Source organism: Pinus tabuliformis, chromosome 3_2 (assembly GCF_031772625.1).
Source record: "Pinus tabuliformis cultivar Carrire ecotype Pingquan chromosome 3_2, CPIR1, whole genome shotgun sequence".
Classification (NCBI taxonomy): Eukaryota; Viridiplantae; Streptophyta; class Pinopsida; order Pinales; family Pinaceae; genus Pinus; species Pinus tabuliformis.
This window is the reverse complement of record NC_142302.1, coordinates 767,761,094-767,783,438: the sequence shown is the minus strand read 5'-3', so window position 1 is coordinate 767,783,438 and position 22,345 is coordinate 767,761,094.

The following is a 22,345-nucleotide window of genomic DNA, read 5'->3' as shown; positions in this document are numbered from 1 at the left end:
TCAAATCCCCAAAACACCAAGATAGTCCTTCAAACCAAGAAGAAAACACAAAGACCTCTATGAGCTATGTGATCTAAGCCCAAACGAAGCCAAGCGAAATCCAAGCGGAAAAGAAGCAAATCACTTGAATATCAATAAAAGGCTTTGACAACTACTGAGCAAGTGCAAAAAGTAATCACAAAGTCGACTGGACGATCAAAGAACCCAAGACTCCTACGGAAGGCTCGATGCACAAAGCCACTAGATGCCCTAGGGCTAAAATGTGAAATCGATAGAAAGAGGCCAACACACGAAGGATGGAGGTCTAAAACCAGTCAAACAAGGATCAAACACACTCCAATAATTGAAAAAGGCGTGGCAAGATACAAATCCAAGCTCAGAGGGCTTGAAAACAAGCAAACTGGAAAAGTTGACAGGCCTGGCGCGACTGTCAGGCTGCAACTCGCGCTTTTAAGGGATTGGCGCGGGTTTTCTTTGAGCAACATGCGCCAATTGGCGCGACTGTCAGGCTAAAAAGTGTGCTAAAAATTTTGCTAAGTCAAAAACAAAAACAAGCAATCCGGGGCTTGAAAACAGTATCCAGGCAGACCAGGAAGCAAGAGACAGCAAGAAATCTAACCCAGAAAGCTATCTAAGCAATCAAACGAGAGAACCAAAGAGACAAGACTCCCCAGTGGAATCACCAATTTGTTGTGGAGGTAAATCCCCTCTGCGGACAGAGACGATCCCTACTAGCCCAGACCAGGTCTAGCAACAATCAAACAATGTTATCACGCAAGTTCCTAATTGAAAATTAAAGGTGGATGATGGGAACCTACTTGGATTCCAACACTAATATTCATAGAAGATACGTCGCTCTCGTTCCTTTGCTTCGGTCGGTCACAATCCCCACGATCTCCGTGATTGGACACCTGCACATGCAAAGAACAACACAAATACAAGCATAAAATCCAATAGATGCAATTATATATCAGTCAGAAAAGATATAACTCAACATCAATCATTACAAAGGACAATGAGAGTGGAACCATAATGATAGTCATCTATTATTGATAAATAACAAAGAAGAATACAACCATAGTTCTGACGTCAAATCCTCCTTTGGCCGAGTAGTCAGCTACACAAGTCTTGCAAAGCTTGTTGGGATGGGAAACTAGCCTCTCTCTCTTTGGGTGACAAGAATCTCCTCACTTAGATTTGGCCTTATGGGTGCAAAGAAGGCTCTTGCAGCTTCAAACTCTTGAACTCTTGGTATTCTCTATCACTATGTTGGCACTGGAACTAGCTTGCTCAAGGCATAGAGACAAGCTTTTATAGATAGAGAGAAAAGAGATAGGATCAACCACATTATTCATGGGATTGGCTTTATCACTTAGAAACTTCCATGAAAGGTGGCAAACCACTTCCCTTCTATGGAGATTCGAAGCCAAACCATCCTAGCTCAACATAGATTCAGTTGGTGGATGGATTAAGGAGAACCTTCGGAAGCTTGTTCGTTGAAAACTTTACTCAATTCGGTTGGCGCGAGTGTGACTCTGAGACAGAGCGCCAATGGCACGCCCTCTTTAGAGGATTTCCCCCATTGGCGCGCGTAGTACACTGTGGACCCGCGCTAATGCAAAAAGAGCTATTTTCATGGGTATTCTGCAGGAGATGTCTTCAGGGCATATGAAGCTCATACTTAGAGGAATATGATGCAAGTGGTTTCAAGTCATGTCACTTCTCACAGGTCCCAGAATGAGTCCTCTAGTGTGCGGGTGAAGGGCAACAGGGACGGTGACAAATTGATGTGTAACAACCACATTTCATAAATTTTCAGACTGGATCCATAAATACAAAACAATCACCACTGCAATACAATCATTAACTCTGAATCACCCAACAATTGAATCACTGAAACCCTGTCATCAAAACACAGTCACCAGAACACAGACCAGAGCCCAGAACTCTCCAACAACCACTAGAACCAACAGCAACCTGAAATATCAAAACTCATAATGTATATGCTACTTGACCATGTCAAACCAGCGTGTATACACCCTTTCACCAGAGAGAACCCGAGTACAGATCTGAAAATAATTACTTATACCTTCACTGCTATTTCAACTTCAGATATGCCCAGAACATAAGATATAAAGGATAAAACATGCATCAGTATTCAGATTTGTTCATGATCATATCATATAATGATAATGCACTTTAGTCTTCATGATCCTGGTCCATCAACCTTTGTCAACCGCATAGGTGCCTCCTTGATTCAGATCGAGCAAAGCATCATAAACCCATAACCAGCATACTAGATCTCACACTTCATCATATATTCATCACTTGCACACTTGCCCCTCTTGGCCTAATGATCTTCTCCTTATATAGGTTTAGGCCTCTCTCAATACCAGGTCCAAAACCATGTAGAACCAATACCTTGGACCCAATACCTGGGGTCAACAATTTGGACCAATACCAAAACACCATGGACCAAAACTTAGTTTTCCAACATGTACACGCCTTTCCTTCTATGAACCTGCGTGTGTACGTATATGTGCCTTTTGTTCTGCTAACCCACGTGTATATGCACTTCCATCAAGGTTAACCTGCATATACCTTTCTCTTGACCCACTGCACTATGATCTACCATCTGAGTGGGTTTCCATCAAGGACAACACCTGTATCATACCTCTGATTGAGTTGCCATCAAGGACAACACATGTATCATATTGCCAACAAGAGTCCTGTAAAAAATTAGAGCATCTATAATAAGAATGGGGGATTTGGTAGAAGAGGATAGCTGGCAGCTATTTGCTATTCATCCTATTCCATTTCCATGATTTAGTCCACGCTCAAGGAATGTGTTCAACCTTCAGCCAGTTCCTCTGCATCTACCTCCATGCAGCCCATTTCTCCAAGCACAATGGGCTTTTTCATCGAAGAGCCCCTCATAGTCGGACAAGTGGATACCTTTGTAGTATTAGAGAGATTTGTGGTGGAAGCAAAGGAAGAGGGTAGCTCCCTTTTTTGCATTGGGGTGGTTGGCAAGGTTGAAGCAGGCAAAACCCTCCTCCTCAAGACGGTCTTCAAATCTCATTGTTTCCAATAATCCATCTTTTACAAATCTTAGAAATGAATTGTGTATGCAAATAGCCACGCTTACAAAGACAATATTAGATAGAAATGAGGGTGATGAATATGTAAAGATGTGGTTGAGTTAGAGATTGTAGACTCAGAGGTTTGCTTTATTTTTGGATGACGTTTAGAGAGATGGTTCCCAGTTGATGCAGGAATTGGGTTTGTTGTTGCTAACCCACCACTCCAACTCCAGACTTGTTGTAAGTTCAAGAAACCGTAAAGTCCTGTCAGAAATTGGAGTTGCAGAGACATCTCTAATAAGAATGGGGGATTTGGTAGAAGAGGACAGTTGGCAGCTATTTTCTATTCATCCCTTTCCATATACCAATGGAAACCTTTCAACAAATATAGATGAGAAAATGACAAAGGTTGTGTGCGCCAATTGTGGAGGGCTTCCACTTGCTATTAAAGTTGTGGAGAGGGCAATGGCAGCCACAACTCATCCACAGGAGTGGGAATTGGCAGCCCAGAGGTTGCCAATATCTGACAGCCACGATCAGGTAGGTTCATCTCATCAATTGTATGATCACCTACGGTTGAGTTACGATGCACTTGGAAATCACAGCGTTAACTTGCAATTGTGCTTTCTCTATGCAGTTGTCGCCTTCGCAAAAGGCCAAATTATTCAGGTGGAATATCATGTGATTCCGTTGTAGCAATTAACAGCACAACTGAATTTTTTGGATTTGTTTACTAAACTAGATGAACTCCTGTAAAAAGTCTATCGGTTGTTTATCTACTTTGCTGAAACATGATGATTATATGCAAATTCCTTTTCCATTTTAGTTCTACATCAGCATAGATTCTAATTGAAATCTACTGAGGATTGCATTTGCCTAGCTTGCAAGCCAAATAACTTTGTAATGCCATATTCATATGTGTACTTATGTTTTCAATCTCGAATGAAGTTTCATTCGCTTGAATTGCATTTGCTCTAAATTCTTAAGTTGTGTTGGCATTTTCCAATGAAGTATTATCCACTTAATTTACATTTGCTCGGATTGCATGGGTTTTTTTATTTATTTTTTTACAGAGTTCTGATTATACTGAATTAAATCCACCATTATTTTTAGAATAGCACTGAATTATATCCACCATTATTCTCATAAAAGCACTTGCAAGGAAGCAGATGACAGGGCTGCCTTTTTTTATTTTCAGTGTTAGTCTTAAGAAGAAGTATGTCAATCTCTCATTACGTTGACACTTGAAGTTATTTATCTTTATTGGTGGACTTTATTGTATCACTGAACTATTTAGATAAAGTTGTTATTAATTTCATATAATGGTTTTTGGTTTGTATGTCAGAAATTTTGAATGTATTGACTTTTTACCAATTAATATTTGGTTGGCAATTAACTTCCTAAGGTTTGGGCCCTGTACAAACAAAATGTCATTGGTAATTAAATTTCTAAAGTTTGGGCCCAAGAGCAACAAAATGCATTCTCAATGAATATTTAGTTGGTAATTAACTTTTAAAGTTTGGGACTGTAACAACAAAATGTCTTTTTAATAAGATCTTTTTTTCAAATTCAAATATCTATATCTAAACATGAAACACATTAAAACCCAGAATTTGTTTAGCTAAAAGTTCTTTGTATCATATACTTGTTCTTGGATTGTGTGTTAAATTTTTTAAATATCTTGAAATTTAAAAAATTAGTAACTTAAACTCTAAGGTTTTGGCCTTCTAGCTTTAATAAAATCTTTGTTTCAAATTCAATATCAAATAAATAAATAAATATATTAAAAATTCCAATTGAGAAGAATGATGTTATACTGGCTTTTAAATATGATTGTGTATCAATTTATTTTGATATACGTGGAGTTTGTATACCAGTCGAAAATGAATGACATGGCACTGGTTTTTATATATGACTGTATAGGTTAATACCCGCTGAAGAAGAATGATGTATTGGTTTAGTTTAAATTGTGATTTTAAAATTTAGTTGGTAAAATTGTGATTTAAATTTTCATCATTTTTTATTTTCTTAATTTAGTTTCAAGCATCGATGCAATTTGTTATTTTAATAATTTTTCATATGACTGTATAGGTTAATACCAGCTGAAGAAGAATAATGTATCAGTGTAATTTAGATTGTGATTTTAAAATTTAGTTGGTAAAATTGTGCTTTAAATTTTCATCATTTTTTATTTTCTTAATTTAGTTTCAAGCATTGATGCAATTTGTTATTTTAATAATTTTTTTCATTGTTGTAATGTCTTTTAAATATTTTTATTAATTCAAAATAAAATAAAAATAACTTTATCTTGAAATAAAATAATTAAAATTAAAATTTAAGGATATTAATTTATAATTTCAAATTAAAATAATAAAAAACAAAATTTAAGGATATTAATTTTAATAATTTTTGTTGGTCAATTAAGATAGATTTGACTTGGTTAAGTTACTAGTGGTTTCTGAGCTGTAGGTTTATAACAATTCATGATATTCATATGGAAAATATCTTATTTAAAGGGAGTGATTAAAAAATCCATCTTAACTCCATCTCTACCAAGAGGGATGGTCGATTTCAACGGGTTAAACGGGTGGGTAGCTTAGTCTTCCCCATAATAAATCATAGATTTAATATGAAGGATTTTTTTTCTATTAATTATAAACTCAGAAAAGTAAAACAAAATATATACTTACAAGTTCCATAATTAATTTTTAATATGATAACATATATTCACAAACCATATTTAACCCAATGTCAATCAATTCTTCTAATGACTTCTTTTTTATGTTAGCACCTATTCGAATAAATTCAATGATGGTTTCTATAAAACAACTTAAAATATTCAAAAATGAAACCTTAAGCTGTTATAAGTAAATATTAAAAATTACTCACAAACTTTGATATCAACCCATTTCTTCTTTGTCATCTTGTTTTATGTGTTGAGTGAGTTCCATCTTGTTTTCTTTTCTACAAGAAAATACCTGAAAATTAATCTTTAATGCTAAAATATTTTTTATATGAATCTAATACAAAAAATAATGATTAAACATAATTGAAGCACGTTGTTATGGAGATGGTTGGGATTTTCATAATCTTCCTTAAAAAAATAAATTAATAAACTATTTTTAGATTGATATATGAAAACTAAATATAACAAAATTGATATTAATAAATGAATTCTTTATAGTAATAGATACATATAATTCTAGAAGGTATTTTTAATTAGGAATATTAATTCTTGAATGATTTTTTTTATTTTTTTATGTTTTTGCTATTGCAAGTCTGATAGGGTTCATTGACCATTGCTCTGGAAATGCTTTCTATAGTTTAAATATAATTTGGTTCTTGGAATCAATGGATTTATTTTTGTATTGTAAGTGGAAAGTGCGTCTATATGTTTGTTCCATTATATCCCTCATAGTTTTGTAAAAAAAATTCCCCATTTTGTTAACCTCCAACACCACTCCAGATGAGCTAAGGACCAATTCATCATCATTTACATGTTCTATAATTGATTTTTCGTAGAATGACATTTTGTTTCTTCATTGTTGGTCCCTGTAGAACACTAAATATATGTGCATTAATAGATTGCTTGAAACATGTTATCTAATATTCTTAAGTATATAATTAATGAAAATTAAAAAAAAAAAATACTCATATTGAATAGTATTTTTCATTTTTCTTTTACGCTCTTATGCACTTAGAAAAAAAAAACAAAAAAACAAACAAACAAACAAAAACAAACAAACAAACAAACAAAACAAAACAAAAACAAAAAACAAAAAAAACTTTATGGAGCCTCCACCATATTTTGTGGCTCTGCATGACAGAAACTAACAAATACATATGACAAAGGCTAATTCCTAAAATTGCAAATCTTAATTGATCAATTTCATTTAAAAAGTTGGATGATATCGATTTGAAAATAATTTTCAATGAACATAAGATTGCATCGGAATCATCAAACCATTACCGGAGTTCTAATTAAAATTATGAGTAAAAAGCACCCTTATTATTTGTCAGGGTACTGCATACTACTGGTATTATTCATGGTTAACCATGGTCAACCATAGAATTTCATTTCTGTTACATTTATGCATCTTATTTAGATTTTCCTATTCCTATGTCGTCATTGTTCCTCAATTTATGCCTTACGGCGTTTCCTCTGCAACCTATGATACAAATGCTAGTTAATTTTCAATACTAATTAGTCCATTTTTACAAAGTTTTGACTATGATAATGTTATTAGAAAAATCCAAATCAAGAAACTTGTATTATTTGCTTCTTTATGGCACCCAATTGCCTTTGTATGAACCTTTAACATCTTTTGCTTCCCAAGTCATTCATGGTCTGATTTTTTGCAGAAACTTGGAAAGATAGCTACTTGTATTCAATCTCCACATCCCTTTGTGTGGTGTTGTGACACCTCTATCGGTTAGCTTTCCCATTGTTCAAGTTATCTCACTCATTTCTACTTATCGCATGGTGCCACGCACTTTCTAGCCGATGCCCCTATCATGTCGCGCAGTCCTCTTAGGCTTAGTTTGATGCCCCTACACATATGTTGCTCGATTTTTTTTTATTATATAATATTACTAGTTTATGAAATTTTTATATTGTTAAACAGTAATGTTGATATTTTTAATACTATACTTATTTAAAAAGTGATGCTTAACCCCCAATATGCGGTGTTGACAAAAACTTATTTTTAACTAAACATCATTTTATGCATACTAGATTATCACCAAGCAGGGGTACCAACACAAGAGCTAAATTCTCGGTTTTATGGGCACTCTTGCATTCTAAAAATTTTTATAAGGTGAAAATGTTTTAGATTATGGGGACTCCTAAGTGGTTGTTGACTAGATTTGCAATCATGCTAGATTAATGGTTCTTTGTTTAGCACTTATATTGCAGGGAAACAAAAAAGAAATTGTGAAATGGGAATTATTCAAATGTAAACATATTTACATAGTTAAACATGGTGATTGATTGATTATCTAAGTTATTCTGAGTTAGTAGGGAATAATGAATATTGTGGAATTTCGGGATGACCAAGCTTTGGAGGTTGTGGTTATAAATTTCTAGAATGAAGATTGATATTAATGTACAACATTATTAGTTTTGATTTTATTTTTTCATTATTTTTTTTTGTAATTTTGGAATTGTTGAGACTACATTATGGTCATGTTTAAGAATAACACAATAGTGCGGGGAATTGAATATGTGGTTTAACATTTAGGAGTGCATTAACAACGTACCCGATCACCGTCTATTCAAGACCCCATGGACTATTTTTTTACTTTTTTTTTGTTTTGACCCGGAGGAACCAACAGCCTGCCTCACACATAACTATTAGTAAACCTCTGGGGTCTATGGCTTGTCCTCCTCTCTGTTAACCAAGTCACAAATAGGAGGATTTGAATCTAGGTCTCTCAAATTTCAACGATTTCACATATCTCGGATTACCAATTGCACTGCCCCAAGACAACTATTTTTTACTATTACGATCTTTTAAAAACATGCTTTTATAAGAACAACCCAATAAAACCATCACAATATATATTTTTATATAAAAATATTAATACTTAACCCATAAAATATAATAATACAGGAAAAAAATTAGAGTTTTTAACTATCATTAATATCACTATCAACTGGTTTTACTTTAAAATGATATAAATATACATTTTATTATATAACTTTGTTTATCTTTAATAAAATTATTAATTAATTCAATAATTATATATATATATATATATATATATATATATATATATATATATATATATATATATATATATTAATTTGAACATTGATTATCATCTTTCATCGTCTACTTCCACCTATTGAAAGTGAGAATTCGTATTCCTTGTAAATTCCACTGACACCTTTAAATTTAACATAACATTATCTTTTTTTTTGTAAGTTAGCTTGTTATATTAAAAAAGAGGAAAATATAGTACAAAAAGTCTGCACTTGCAGACAGAGGGCCGCCAGACTGCAGGCCTACCTTCAAAATTGACCAAAAGGGATAACCATACTAACATAAGCACACCACGCAGGGTGGCATTGTCATAGAGCTTAACAAAAAGACAAACAACTAAACATCTGCCTAAATGAGGCAGCAGACAGACAACAGAAGCAACAGACCAACTAACCAGCATAACAGAAGGGAACATAGAGGACCAGCCGAAAGAACACAGATACCAGCCGCGGTAGAAACAACCCCTTTACATCTTGAGCACAACATAATTCTTGGATGTCTCCAGAGCTGGTTCAGACATTGAGATGCCTGCCTGCGCAGGCTTGGGATGATTGCCTTGATGATCTCCCGCCGGTTCATCCTTCTGATTTTCGGCTTGCCTTGTATCTTGTCCAATAGTATGCCTTAAGAGTTTGATCAGCACTGTGAGCTTCTTGGTAATGCTATCGACCTGTTGTTCCAGCGCACTAACCTTGAACTCCAGGCTCTCTAAGATCGCAATGTGTTCCTCCGTCTTGGCCTCTGAGATGTGCTGGACTTTTCGCAATTGCTCCGCGTAATTGCCCTGCATGCTCAAGGCTTGAGCAAGTAGTGTTTTCATCCGCTAGCTTTCTGCTTGAGTCCTGACGAACTGGGTAGCCCACATGGTAACACTTCCGAGGTCCTGAAGCCAATCCACTTCCTTTTCTATTTCCTGCTCCAACAACTTCTTTTCTTCCTCCTGGACCATGGCTTCCAGGTCAATGATCTTTCGCTTGTTCTTTTGCGAAGTACGTGTTTCATACATTTCTCTAGCGACCTTGAGATCTTTGTTAGCAGAAGCGTTGCGACTTCCTTCCCCTGCCATTATCGTGCCTACACTCACGGTATAGTTCTGGGTGCTTTCTGCAGAATAGGTGGGCTCTGGCCTACTACACGATAAAACAATGCTTTTTCCCTTGCCTTTGGTGGATGTTAAATAGAGGTTGCCTGGGATGTTACCGGTTGAAGACCGCCTGTCTCTTTGCAACTTGCATGTCATATCATAATAACTTCTGCATGATGTCGAATTGTTTGGGTAGTGGCTCATATTTTTTCCCTTGCGATCACCTTTACTCTCCTTCTTTAGTTCCTGCCAAGTGTCCCCCTCCTTGACTTGGCCTCGGCGGCGCATATCCTTATTTATCATATCTGATACTATATCCTCTTTCTCCTGCTCGCGCCATAATTGCGCCGAACTCGCGTGTCCTTCTTTCCCCTGCCAATCTTTAATGGTGTCTGCAGTGCCAGCATGTCTCATCATAGTATGACATTGTTATATTCTTCCTCCCAATCAATCTCAATTGTCGTCACCAAGATCTTTCCTGGAGAGCTGGGTGCACTTTTCTTTTAATTCCGGGCAGTCTACATTCTGCCAACAGCTGTCCCACGTGGTGTTTGGGTGCTCGATTCCATAGTTCGCCAGGTGGTCCGCAACCATATTAGCTTTCCGTCGCACCGCCTGAAAAATCAGACCTTTCATTTCTATTTCATATATATATATATATATAAACTTATTAATTTAAATCAACGACTATATTTGATTACCGTTTTAATAATATTTGATTCTTTTTATTTTATTTTGTATATATATCGATATAACCAAAGATTAAAAACTAATAATAAAGATTAAATATATAATAATATTTATATTATATATTTATATATATAATATCAATATATATATATAAATAACTAAAGATTAAAAAGTAATTATCAAGTAATTATAATATTACTAAACACTAGTATTAATATTGATAACAATATTGATAATACTAATACTAATTCTAAAAAAAAGGAAACAAAGGGCTTAGACAAAGACGGAGAAAACTAAGAAAAGAGGGTGAGAATCCAACAGCTACTAATTTTCTAGTCATCGTCCCTATTAATATTACTGGAAGACCTCTCAATTTCAATGGCTTCCCTAAACTTACGATGATGGAAATGAGGAATCTTAGTGATAACCCTAGCCTCCTCAATGCATATATGATGCTTGGTCTTCTCTGCATGTTCAGCCAAAGCTGAAGATTTGGTCCTCCCGTGCTTGATATCAGCAACATGTTCCTTAATCCTCTGGTTAATAGAACAACCAGTTTCACCGATGTATGACATTCCACAGGAACAAGGGATGATATAAACACCTTTTATATATCCATAGGGCTCACGTGGTATTTAACAGACTTAAGGGAACTTCTAATGGTGCTGAGGGGTCTAAAGCTCAAGGGAATATTATGCTTCTTCAAGATTCTTGCAATCTTGTTTGTTGTCCCTTGGATGAAGGGGAGGTGGACTCCTGAACTGCGATCAATGGGTTTTTTCTTGACCTTGGGACCTTTGCTCACTTTGAGGAAAGCTTTGACACCCTACTGCCTACTATAGCCATTCTCGACAAAAACACTAAGGATATGGGAATTTTCTTTAGAAAAGTGGTCTTCATTAGAAATTCTCGGAGCACGAGTGGTTAACGTGCTAAGAACACCTATCTTATGAGCAGGAAAATGGTGGGAATTGGCATGAAGATACTGCTTAGTATGAGTCTTTTTTCGATATACCTCATGGGAGAAAGATCCATCAGCTTTCCTAGAAATGAGGATAGCAAGAAAAGGAAGGAAACCATTGACCTCACGCTCCATCGTAAACTAGATGGAGTTAGACTGATTATTGAGATGTTGGAAAAAGATATCTAATTTATCAGGCCCATGTTGCCATATGGTGCAGGTGTCATCAACAAATCTTTTCCAAAGCTTAGGTTTAAATATAGCTGAGGATAAAGCCTTGGATTCAAAATCTTCCATAAACAAGTTAGCAACGACAGGGAACAGGGGGAACCCATGGTAGCCCCATAAGTTTGTTCATAAAACTCAACTTCAAAACAGAAAAAAGTAGAAGTGAGGCAGACCATAGCTAATTTAACTATGTCGGAATCAGTAAGGCGAAAGATAGCATGGAATTTGAATTTGAGATTTGATGGAACTAAACTTAATACATATTTATAGATGTATACATCATAAGTAGTAATTAACTTTTTTATATAATAATATAAATATTTAAAAAAACTAAATTCAACATTAAATTAGTCTAAATAATTAACTTTCATATATATTAATATAAACAATTAAAAAAAATTAAACTCATTAAAAATCAATTAATCTATATCTCATAATTAATTGACTTCTTATATATAAATAAAAAAAAAATTGAAAATTATTATTTCATTGTTAATTTGTGATTTAATAGTAAACTCATATTACAGTGATACATATTAATATTAATATTAATATAAAAAATAAAAAATAAACTAAATTCAATATAAATCAATTAATTTATACCTCATAATTAATTTACTTCTTATATATAAAAAAAAAAAATTGAAAATATTATTTCATTGTTAATCCCTAACACATTATGATTTAATAGTGACCTCATGTTACAAATATATATATTAATATAAAAAATAAAATAAAATAAAAAACATAAATAAATCAATTAATCCATACCTCATAATTAATTTACTTCTTATAAGTAAATAAACTAAAAATTAAAAATATTATTTCATGGTTAATCTCTAACACATTGTGATTTAATGGTGATCTCATGTTACATTAATTGTTCTGGGATATGATAATTGAATTATAATCGAATTCTATTATTAATTGTTAAAGTTATTAAAATATTTTTGAAAAGTATATTTTTATTTTTTATTTTATAATTATTATATATATAATTTTGAATAATTGGGAGAAATAATTGTTTTTTTTCTTTTTTATTTAAATTTACTTTTCTCAAATAATATGATGGGTTCATATTGAGTACGATGTCTAAATGATTTTTAGGTTTTTTTTTTTTTTTTTTTTGAGAAGGTTGTCTAAATGATTTCTAGTTTTTTGTTTTTTTTGTTTTTTTTTTTTTAATGTGATATTAAATTATTTTAATTAAGTTTGTAGATGTGTTTATTTTGGAATAAGTTTTTCATAATTTTAGTTTAATTATTAATAATTATTAGGTAGATAGTAGGGATTTAATCTCTACTAAATATCTATGGAATATTCTTAGTAGTATTTAGAATAAAACATTGAAGTTTATGGAGATTAATCACAAGTCATAGTCTCTGGTCGTAAGTGGCGACCAGAAAATACATTTTTCCTCTATCTACAACAGATTGGATTAGGTTAAAAAATAAATATCGTACCAACATCTCTACAATTTGGAAGGCAGTTCTGAAATCCTTCAACATCATAGGATCAAGGCTTGCTTGGCAAGTTGGATCAGGTAGCCAAGTTAGAATAGGGATGGACCCATGGTTGAGATGTAGAAACCTTCATTTACTCCCCCAGGAAGTGATATACTTGTTGTCTTCACACAGGATTAAATATTTAAATCAGATTGCAGGCAGGGACCAATCATCCATTTGGGGCCAATGTTTGTTATATCCCAGAGCACTGAATATTCCGGTACAGTGGTAGCAGATCTAGGAAGACTATATAAATGCATTGTCTACATGTCATATTAGGATACAAGATCGGGATGATGAGTTACTATGGGTTCACTCAAAGCATGGAAATTACACACCCAAAACTAGATACCTATGTATTATAGCTTCAAAGGAACCTGATATCAAACCTTGGTGGTGGAAACATCTTTGGAAACTGAAGAGCCCTGCCAAGGCCAGAATGTTACTATGGTGTATACTGGAAAATAAAACTACCACGGGTGAAAACTTGAGAAAACTATCCTTCCAAGGCCCATCTTGGTTTGGTATTTACAGAGAAGATGTGGAATTCGTAGGTCACTTATTCTTATTCTGAAAAGCTTCCAACCAGGTCTGGAATCAGATATATTAAGGGCTTTCTATTGATATCAGATGGTAGGGGGGGAGTATCAATCAAGCATGGTAGAAATGTTGGATTGAAGTTGCTCCAAAAAAAATTGTGGAACATTCCACTTCTCACTTAATGGGGTATATGGATAGGGAGAAACCGTAAGTTTTTTCAAGATAGTGCTTTCATGCCTAAAGCCATCAGTGCACAACTTATTGCCATTTATAACCTCCAACTTGATGAAGAGAAAACTCAATGCCCTCCCATTATCACTGAGGAGACCACTGACCACTCAAAACCATGGGCCTATTTTGACGAAGCTTCACAGCAAGGCAGATGTGGTGGTGGAGTTGTACTTCATCTATCTGACTCTCATTATTTTGAATGAAAAGCAAGACTGGGATAAGGCACTAATAATTTTTCTAAATTATACAATCTAAAATTACTCCTTCTATTTTCTATTGAAAAGAATTGTCAGCAACTACAAGTTTTTGGTGACTCAAAGTTGGTTGTGGATTGGTTTAATCAACACTCTACATGTCACACACACACACTCCGTTGCATATTGGATGAGATTAGGATGCTCAAAACACATTTTGACTACATTTCTTGTCAACATATTTACACGGAAAGCAACACACTTTCTGACAGGCTATCCAAAGAGGGCTCACAGCAGGCATTTGACACTTGGCATGTGACAAAGCAGTCTGGGCATGAACATTATCAGTACTATCATGACCCTTTCTCTCAGATAGAATAAGACAAAGCATAACCACAATGACTTTTTTTATTTTCTTCATTATCTGACATGATATCATATGTATATGTCAACTTTGACACTTCCGCACAAATTGACAGATCACAAATTTTGCTCTAATTATTATCTTTTATTTACATCTATGTATGTGTATCGCAACACAGTTCCACACACTATTAGATGATTATTGGTCACACAACAATCACATTTTGGCATGATATTCAACACGTAAAACATGTAATTTTCTTTATTTTCATGATGAAAATTATGATTTTTCCCAAAATGAAAACAAATTGAGGTTTATTTTAAAGGAAGTTATGTCATTTTTGCTTTTCAATTTAATTAAAAGAAATGTTATAAAATTAAATTAAAATAAAAATATGTACAAATATGTTGATTGTGAAATGAGTTGTGGTTTTTTTGGGCATGTGGTATTGATAAGTCATGATATTGGTCCATAATATTATAGTAAAGTTTATTTACCAGTTAAAATCCCTATGGTAAAGTGGGTGTGTATCTTTAAAGGTAAAATATTATTACATGTTTAATGTATCTTTTTTTAATTGTACTACTTTTACACATTTCTTGGATGGTACGGAGCCTCGCCCTAGAGAAATTGAGGAGAGTCAAACCAGTGATTAGCAACAAGTAGCAACAATATCAAAGAAATTCTTATCTGGCTTTGGAACACTTGAGCTAGCCCTTGAGGCTTTTTTAGATGTATCTATATGTTTAATTCATATATTAAATTTTTTTACAAATAATAATAATAATATTTTTTTTTAATTTATGATTCAGTTTATTTAAAAAAAAAAAATATATAATAATGTTAAATGTTTTATAAGATAGATATTTTGATATTAATCATTTTTTATCAATCATTTAATTTATATGACTATTTTAATTATAAATAATATTTTCGTTATCCAAATATCCCACAAACTAGATATTAATAAATTAAAATTGTATGCAAACTTGATCATAAAATTGATTTATGGTGTTCACGTTGTTATCTTAATGCTACTCAAATTTCAATGATTGTAAATTACTTCAGATGTATATAGAAGTCCAAAATAAAGAGTGTTAAAGCTACATCGATGATGTGTTAGCATTAATAAAAGTGCCATATTTATTAAAATGCATCTCAAACTTTTAAAATAATATTCATTTTTAACATATTTTATAACTAACACATAACTATATATGATATGATTGTCCTCATTCTATCATTATTCCTATGAAAATCACTTATGTCATTTTCAGTACTAGTCCTATGAAAATCTTAAAATAAAAATAAAAAGTTTACAAATGAAACAATATGGTATAGATACATTTTAAATTATAAGTAAAATGTCAAGAGTCATGGCCTAAATGTATAGTTTAGTAGGTTTAATGATTAAGAATATGTGTTTTGTTGTAAAAAAATATATGTTGAAATTTAAAGAAAAGTAGTATATGTACTAATGTGGTATTTGACTTAATTGTTACCTTAAAATTTATTTATAATAAATTATAAATTGTTTAGTATCATTTTTATTTTTCATTGCTTTGCAAAATCATTCTTGATTATACGATTTGAATTGAATAAGAAAAACCATTTAGGTTGAACATTCATAAATATGAGCATGATCTTATGATGGTAAAGTAAAGTTATAATTAATATGATTTATCATTAGCTATCCTATTATGTCAATAATTAACTAATCATTAAATTGTTAAAGTTATTAAACTACATGGTAAGCATTAGTTATATTAGTTGAATTTCTGCTCTTCGTATTAATAATTAAATTATAATGAATAATGTAACAATTAAATAATAGTATGAGGTTTAAACATCTAAATATATTTCAATATATAATAACAACTATTCAATTTTTAAAAATTTGCCATTGTGAACATATTTAAGCATTTAGTTAACTTTACTATATGTGTAGTATGTTTAGTGTTTATATAATTTGAATTTCGTACACCGAATCAATACACCCAAACCTTAGTACTATGGTTGAATCTATAATTTGTAACTATATTCTAGATATTTTGATCTATCCATTTTTGTCCTAGGCGTTGGGTTGAGATGTTAACTTTGCTCTATACTGGTTAACATAGAAAATTCAATAGTTAACTTTGCTCTATGCTTGTTGGATACCTCGAATCTATAATCAAGATAGGAATGTTTAGCAATAATGAACAAATAATATATCTCCATATAGTACATTGTAATTGAGTATCATACATTTAATTGTAAAATCTCTTTCATAATCTCTTCATTAGGTTTGAAATTGTTTTTTATTTCAGAAGATATATCATAATCATGTATTATATTGTTTTTTATTTCAGAAAATATATTATAATCATGTATTATAGCTTGCCAAATTAATTATAAATTTTCCTTTTCATAATCTCTTTGTTAGGTTTGAAGTTTTTTTTTATTTAAAAGATATATAGCTAATGGGTAAGCTACATCATGAGAAACAAAATAAAGAAATATTAATATTAATTTAGTAACTTAATCTTTGTTAATGATATTTTTAAAAATAAAATAAATATAAGAAGTTAAATTACATTTTAAATTGGGATATAATTATTATTATTGAGTTTCATTAAGGGTAGATATTATTAATGGCAATTTCATTTTAAACTTTAATGTCATTTTTAGTAATGGAATACAACATGATGATATGGAGAATATTGAGTGGAATTTCATGTTGTGTTCACATTGTATGAGGGAAATCAGAGGGGTTTGAGGAATGTTGATTTATTCGAAGTTTTATTTGAAATTTCATAAAAGAGAATATTGTCTTTTAGTGATGGTGATTTCATGTCATTCGGATGTTATAGAGATATTTTCTAATTATAGGAGGATGTTTACTCATTGTTTGGAGAAACCTTGGCTCAGTATGTTTTCTAGTCAATAGTGTTGTTAGTTCTTAGACCACAAATGAATATATTGGTATCAATAGCTCTTTAGTGTAACTATTGGCAAGAAGATATGGGTTGTTATTACCAAGAAAAATATTGTGGGTTCTTATTCCAAGGATGTTTTCCAAATGTTTGACAAAATCTATGTTTGCAAATTGTTTGATGAAAGACTTTTCTAGCAATTTTTTTATGCAAACCTTATTATACCATTACATCTCATGTGTTGGATGTAGTCCCTATTGCCAAGATAAAATTTAAGATAATTATAGACTCTTTCTAGGAAGTCATTAATTTTATGGGTGATTATGTCAATTATGTGGTGGATATCATGTGGTGGATATCAAGCAAAAATTAGACCTATTAAAAAACATCATGTTAACCAATGAAGGTAAACAACTTGTTGACTTGATCCATTTATCTAACTAAAAAATTGTTAAAGATTTAACCTCTAGTTTGGTGTTGATATTATGGGGAGGAGTGGTGTACACTAGGATGCATATGTTATGAAACAACTCAAAACATTGATATTCCATGTGACTAACTTGATGACAATGATTGTATTTAGCATTATGATGTTGGGTTGCAACAGGTGAAGTGGAATCTCCTACAAAATTAAGGAATCCTACACTATGGAAGTGGATTGGTCTGGACGAGTGTGAAATATCAAAAGGTAACTTCCTCATGATATTTGAGTCATGTTATATGTTTGTTGGTGTGGTTTTCTTTCCAAGGTTTTATTATAGGCTTGAAAAGATGATTTTGTATACAAGTTGATTTACTGCTTGTTGTTGCACCATTGAGAGGTTTTCCTCAAAGAACTCTTGAAATTCAAGTTCATGTATAAGTTCAACTTTATTTGTGTCTTGATTTGTCATTGCTTTATTGTGTTAATCATATACTAATTGTTGATTGAAATTTGTAATTTGAAGTTCGTGGGAATCAAATTTAAATAAAGGATTTGTAACACCACAAGGATATTCCAATATGGTATTGCAATATTTCTATTAGGCTAGTGAGCCAAGTGGGGTTGGGCTTGTGTGTCCTATGAATACACTTGTTTTAGGGCTCGCATGTTTATGTTTTGTGTTTTGAGGCCAAATTTCCTAAGTGATTAAGGCTAGTAAGCCTAATAATGGAAAATTTAAAGCATAAATACAGTTAATAAAATACACCACTACTACAGACCAAGTCAGACATGAGTAATGAGGGATAGAAATCCGTAGGATGAAACATTGAGATGGTGAAACCATGACATAACACTAAGTTTGAAAGTTGAAGAGGAAGTAATTCATTTGAGTTTTCAAGTGGTAAGGGTGAGTTCCTCGACATGTGGAGGAAATTTCTAATGCGTAAATAAATCATTTTCCATCACTCTGCCCATCATTCCTAGTATGATTGAGCCATACTTTTCTGTGAATGATGTTGGTTGTAAACTTCTGGTGTGTTATTGGTCCATTGCTATGAATGTTTTGATCTTATGCTCGAGATCGAGTAAGTAAGTTTGATTCTCACTTAAATCCTATATCTTGATTAATTTGTGTAAATTACATGATGGAAATGGAAGCCAATTTCCCTTGCTCATTTTGGGTAAGACTGGAGGGTGGAAAGGGAATTGGTTGGGCAGTTTGACCCAGTGTGAGTCCTAGAAGGTGCCTGGAAGATTATTGAGGATATTTATAACTCCTATATCTATATTTATTCATGAATTCATCATTTTTCTACAATTTAATCCCAAGAATAAGCAATGGCACAGTCTAATGGACTTCAAAGGAAGAGAAGAAGAGCATTATCTTGGGTTATGTAGTGTGGGGGATGCAAGGATGTAGTGTAGTTAAGGAGGCTTATAGAGTTGGTACTTAGCTTAGTACTTGGATGGCATGGATAACTTCTTCTTAGTTTGCTTGAAGTGATCATTTTCCCTTATGGAGTTTAGACCCCAGCTCGGGGGTGACCCACTGCAAATAGTCTTAAATAAATGTGGTTTATGGCTAAGAGGAATTTTCTAGGCTTATATCTAGTTGGTTATATGTTACATCTGACAAAGTGTTTCAATTATGTGTTAATTTCTAAACAATTGTGTATATTTTATGTTTTCATACTATGTCATCATTTATGAGTTAATTTGTTGAATGTTGAGTATGTTTTATATATGTATGTCGATATGCACTCTATGTGTTTATGTATCTTATAAGGTTGTTCAAGCAGGTTAACTAATATATAATAATATAATTTCTATCAAAGATGGGTATGTGCAAGATAGGAAAAATATGCCTAAATTCTATTTTTTATAAGTAGAAATGTTCCACTATGGAATTTGTTGGGCCACGGGAATTGCATCTTTTTTATAGTTTGTTACCTCACTTTTCACTCATTTTCCACTTATCCTTGCATCATTACACTACTATTTTGATATAAATAGCCATCAAAGCTACACAAGCAAACAATAAGGTAAAGGTCCTGTTTTGCTTTGTAAATTTGACTTAATTTGCATGAGTTACCAAATTTAACACATTTTGTAACCTCATTAATATTATACAGTTGAATGTGTGGTTTGAATAGATCCCATGAAAGAAATATCAACCAAAGCACTTGGAAAGATGCCAAATGGTTCCTATATGGTTTTTCACCTATTGGGTGCAAGAAAAAAATCCTAGTTAACCGCAACATCAAAGTCAAACCAGTGGTCAAATTGTGACATGGCATATTTAGAATACTTGGCACTGGAACAAAGTATAAAGTTAGCGTGGTCCTACATCAATCGAGCATGATCCTGAAGGAATGAGAATATTTAAAGGATGATGATGTGTTTAAAAGATAAATATTCACACGATTCGTTTCCTTGATCGTCAATCATGTGAATTAGATTTCCTATAGAAATCAAAGACTAATATGTCAATTCACAACTCTAGCTTCTAGCAATTAGTTTCTTGATGTTGTTATTTTAAAACATTATAAAATGTTTCATTGGGAAGTGAACCATATGCTCAAATCTTGTTATTATCTTTGGAGTTAAGTTAAGTCCTTTTTTACTGTATATACACTGCTATATCAATAAAAATATCTATTATGGTTACGCATTCATGAAAAGAAGTTGTGTTTGATCAACAAGTTCTCTAAGTTTTCATCTCTTGTGCACCTCAGGAGGGTCCCCTGTTGAGTAAGAGTCTAATTTAGTTTCTTTACATTCACTTTTTGGAATATTTCTTTCAATACTTTGTTTAATGCTCTGTCCTTCTCATTTTATTTTTTTATTGTCTTTTACTCATTTATTTCATGTTCTTTTGCAGATGCAAGTGCCTGAATAAACTCTTGAAAACAATAAAAACATTTGTTAATCATTTTTCTATGGTTGTTTCACTTTTTTAATTATTTTTAGTCTTACATTTACAGATAGTATATGAATTTTTATGCAGACATGAATGAACTCTGAATTATGTACACACACACACACCAGTCTTTCACAATCAATCTAGTTTACTTTGTTTTCATAGGTAACTTCCATTTAAACTTGGATTTCCTAGAATAGAATTTGCTTATTTTCATCAGGGAAAATTTTAAGAACCACCCTAAATTTATATGTATAATAAATGGGTGAATACCCGTGATACATAGGAAAAATGGGAGGCAATTTTATCAATAATATAATATGTATATACAATTTTTTTGGTGAATCTCTGACCAGATTATATTATCTTGTAAAGTCACGGTGAATCTTTCACTGAATTATTAAATCTTGTAAGATCTTGGCAAATCTTTCACTAAATAATAAGACATTGTGAAGTCTGGGCGAATGTTTTGTTAAAGTACGAAACCATTTATGATAATAGGAAAACAATTCATTAAACTGTAATATACTAACATACATGTTTGGAAAAAAAGAAATATACTTTTCTCTTCCTACAAACAATGTTACAAGTTTTAGTGGTCGTGTTTGTCAAGGTTCTTACTGTACACTCTTTCATATCCTTCTATTAGTTTTGAAAATATTCCACAACAGAGTTCTTGTATGTGTTGATCTTGATGTCCAGTTCTGTCAAGGTAGGAGAGATTAATATTTTCTCAACCACTTTTTTCAAGCTATGAGAGATTAATGTTTGTACAATTTTTTTTTTAATTTTCTCCCAACTTTTGTTTCCTTGAGTGTTTCCATCACTACCTTTTTTATTCCATATCAAACCAAATTCTCAATTGGCAGCCTAACTATGACAAAGGACTTTCTTGCTTCTACAAATTTGCAACCTCATTGTAAGGAGAAGCTGTTATATTTGCAAGGGCAATTTATAAACACTTTCATTCTCTCCATAGGTAGTTTTTAAGCCATCGGCCTTCAAGTAGTTCATCCTTCCATATGATATTTAGTCATTACACTATGCTCTTCAAGAAATTTATAAGCTATGAAAGTCATTCTACCATGTCATGAAGTGTTTAATCAAGGGAATCCCATACCCATGAACCTTACCTATGGTCTTACGATGCAATCTTATATTTAGAGTCATAGTGTTAAAGTCCCTCGCCTTCAAGCAAGCTTTATGCAATTAGGAAAATGAAACATGGCCCCCTTACTTACCGACCTTCCTTTCTCTTACCTGAATAGTTATATCTTACCCAATCAAAAAATGGTTCCTACCTTGAATGATGGAGTTTAATAGACCAACAATAAAAGATTTATGTAACTCTGGTCCCCACCACCTGAACACCTTATGGCCCAGCACGAATGAAGGCATGTTAAGGATTTCTTCATTAGTCTTCGTAAATATCATTTCAATT